Source organism: Chiloscyllium plagiosum, unplaced genomic scaffold (assembly GCF_004010195.1).
Source record: "Chiloscyllium plagiosum isolate BGI_BamShark_2017 unplaced genomic scaffold, ASM401019v2 scaf_56525, whole genome shotgun sequence".
Lineage (NCBI taxonomy): Eukaryota > Metazoa > Chordata > Chondrichthyes > Orectolobiformes > Hemiscylliidae > Chiloscyllium > Chiloscyllium plagiosum.
The window spans coordinates 3,930-7,815 of record NW_025205411.1 but is presented as its reverse complement, the minus strand read 5'-3'; positions in this window follow the sequence as shown (position 1 = coordinate 7,815).

The following is a 3,886-nucleotide window of genomic DNA, read 5'->3' as shown; positions in this document are numbered from 1 at the left end:
TGGCCACGTCTGACTATCCCGATCTACACGATGGAAGACATTGACTATTTACGCCTTTCCTACGTGCGCACATTATTTCCTGCTGGGCACGCCGACACCGCGACAGCGCAAAAGTGGTTCCAGGTTTCACAAGACCTGGCCGATTCTCGACCGAACAGCGCTCCCCCGCGAGAACTTGGGAGGGAGCTGGCAAACGGGAGCTGGATTAGTTTAGGATAGCCGGGGTCGGCAGGGACGGGGCCGGGCCGAAGGGTCTCTCTCTCTGCGCTGTACGACTCGCAGGCCCATTGGTCAGACGTTGTGGGAGGCGGGCGAAGACGTAGTACAGGGCCCTGGCGGACAATCCTGCTTCATCTTTAATCACTGGTGAAGACTGGAGGGCGGCCAATCCCCCCACCCTAACCCGCACGTCCCCGGGCACTATGGGTAATTTAGCGCGGCCAATCCTCCCACCCTAACCCACACATCCCTGGGCACTATGGGTAATTTAGTACGGCCAATCCCCACCCTAACCCCTCCCTCCCTCCCGGTGCCCAGTACTGAGGGAGTGCCGCACTGTCGGAGGGAGATGGATATACTCTAGGCCTTGAGCTCCATAATCCAGGCGCACAGGCCCACCCTCCCTCCCTCCCGGTGCCCAGTACTGAGGGAGGGCCGCACTGTCGGAGGGAGATGGATATACTCTAGGCCTTGAGCTCCATAATCCAGGCCCACACTCCCTCCCTCCCTCCCTCCCGGTGCCCAGTACTGAGGGAGCGCCACATTGTCGGAGGGAGATGTATTTCTCTGTCGGTATAGTTTGAGGAAGGATATTATTAAACTGGAGAGGGTTCAGGAAAGATATGCCAGAACGTTTCCAGGGTCGGAGGGTTTGAGCTATAGGGTGAGGCCGGGGGGCTGTTTTCCCCGGAGCGTCGGAGGGGGGTGACCTTATAGAGGTTTATAAAATCCCGGAGGGTGGGGGAACGTGGATAGGGGTTGGAAAAGATTGACTAGGATGTCGGAGGGTCTGAGCTACAGGGAGAGGCCGGGGGGCTGTTTTCCCCGGAGCGTCTGAGAGGGGGGTGACCTTATAGAGGTTTATAAAATCACGAGGGGGAGGGGGGACGTGGATAGGGTAAATGGAAAAGCCCTTCCCCCCCCCCCCCCGCGGGGTTGGGAGTTCTAAACCAAGGGGGACGTTTTTCAGGTGAGAGGGGACAGGCTGTGGGCGGCAAATTCCGCTTTGTTTGACAGAGAGAGTGTTGGACGTGCGGAACGGCATTTCAGAGGAAGTCCCGGATTTGGTGGGTCCAAGCCATTTGGATCAGTCTCCAAAGGTTTGGAGGGGACGTGGACGAGGAGATGGCGGGTGGCGGGGGGGGAGGGGGAGCTCGTTTGAGCTCGGGACGTGACAACGCGGCCCCCCCCACCGCCCCCCGACGAGGTTACGGTGTCCCTTCAGGAGCCGGCTTTCCCCCGGAGGGGTCATAAAAGCAGAGGTTCCGAGACGTCTGGACAGTGTCAAGCTGGAAACGAGGGCAGGCCGAGCGGAGGCGCTCGCACCCCGTTCGGGTTTCCGAGCCTCGGTTTGGTTCGGTTTTCGCCGGGCACCCCGAGGTGTTGCCACAACTGAAAGGGGGTCCCCCTCTGTGATTCGGGTGCGGTATCAGAGGGACAGTTAGTACAGAGGGACAGTTAGTACGTCTGCAGATGACCCCAATACTGGAGCCCCCTGCGCTCAACGCCCTGACCAGTATAGGAAAGCATACCCAACGCCGTCTTCGCTATCCTGCCTACCTGCGACTTGATCGGGGGGGGGGGGGGGGTGGATCGGGACGTTAGCAAGGCGTTGAACAGGGGAGAGAGAGCGAGTGAATTGGGTGCAAACATTGGTGGGAAGCAGAGGGAGATGACGGAGGGCTCGGTGCTGGCAGAGACGGGGTTGGGCGCGAGACACGGTTGGCAAGTTGCTGCAAAACGAGCAGGCACCTCTCCCCCCCCCCGGCTTCCCGCAGGGGCTGGGGATTTATCTGCCCTTGGAGCCAGGAAGGCTGGCGGCCGCTGTGCAGAGGGTCAGACTTGGGAAACGGGCAGAGGATCGGGCAATGCCATTCGACTGCGTAGGGTTGGGGAGGCAAACCGATGCAGGTCTTGCACAGTAATTGGTAGCGGGCGCGAGGGAGCAGGGGGACCGAGCGTTACGAGCATATCGGTTTGTCGAAAACAGGGTCTCAGGTTGACACTTGGCACACTGGCTGTCATCGGTCAGGGCACTGAGTGCGGGAGTTACGTTACAAGTCATTGGCGATGCTGCAGTTATCGCCTGCGTTTTCGGTTACCCTGGTACGGCTTAGATGCAGTTCTCCCTGTATTCCGTGAGATCTAACCTTGCTAACCCACGGGGAACCTTGTCGAACGCCTTACTGAAGTCCACATAGATCACATCTACCGGTCTGCCCTCATCAACCCTCTTTGTTACTTCTTCAATCAAGTTTGTGAGACCTGATTTTCCCACCCACAAAGCCATGCTGACTATCCCGAATCAGTCCCTGCCTTTCCAAATACCCATCCCGCCCCTCGGGATTCCCTCCGACAACTTGCCCACCGCCGAGGTCAGGCTCACCCGGTCTATCGCTCCCTGGCTTGTCCCTACCGCCCTTCTCAAACAGTGGCACCGCGTGAGCCAACCTCCAGTCTTCCTGCACCTCACCCGTGACCATCGCTGGTACAAACATCTCAGCGAGGGGCCCGGCCATCACTTCTCTGGCTTCCCACAGAGTTCTAGGGTACACCTCATCAGGTCCTGGGGATGTATCCACCTTTATGCGTTTCAAGACGTCCAGCACTCCCTCCTCTGTAATCTGGACGTTTTTCAAGATGTTCCCTACAGTCTATATCTTCCACATCCCTCTCTACAGTAAACACTGATGCAAAATACTCAGTTAGTACTTACCCCCATCTCCTGTCATTCCACACACAGGCAGCCTGGCTGATCTTTGACAGGCCCCTCTTGCCCCCCTTAGTTACCCTTTTGTCCCTAATGGGTTTATAAAATCCCTTTGGATTCTCCTAAACCCTATTTGCCCGGGTAACCCAGTAGATGGGATAGTGAAGGAGGCGTTTGGTATGCTTTCCTTTATTGGTCAGAAGCACTGAGTATAGGGGTTGGGAAGTCATGTTGCGGCTGGACAGGACGTTAGCTAGGACACTGTTGGAATATCGCGTTCAATTCTGGTCTCCCTCCTGTCGAAAGGATGCTGTGAGACTTGAAAGGGTTTCAGCAAAGATTTGCAAAAGGTGTCGGAAGGTTTGAGCTACAGGGAGAGGCTGTTTTCCCCGGAGCGTCGGAGGGGGGTGACCTTACAGAGGTTTATAAAATCACGAGGGGGGGAACGTGGATAGGGGTTCGGAAAAGATTTACCAGGATGGCGGAGGGTCTGAGCTACAGGGAGAGGCCGGGGGGCTGTTTTCCCCGGAGCGTCTGAGGGGGGTGACCTTATAGAGGTTTATAAAATCACGAGGGGGACGGAGAGGGTAAATGGACAAGTTCTTTACCCCCCCCCCAGAACTAGAGTGGGGGGGGCTAGGTTTAAGGGGGGAGGGAGCCCCGAGGGGTAACTGTTTTCCCCGCAGAGGGTGGTGGGTGTGTGGGGGGAACGAGGAGGTAGGTGGGGGCTGGGACAAGACCGACGTTTAAAAGGATGGTGGGGGGGGGGAGGAATGTGGGATAGGAAGGGATATAGAATTGGAGGCAGATAGAGTCAGACAGCACAGAAACAGACCCTTCGGCCCGTCTCGTCCCTGCTAGCTCAGATACCCTAACCCAATCCAGTCCCCGTTCCCCAGCACCTGTCCCATCTCCCTCTAACCCTCTTCCTATCCCACGTTTCCCCCCCCACTCCCC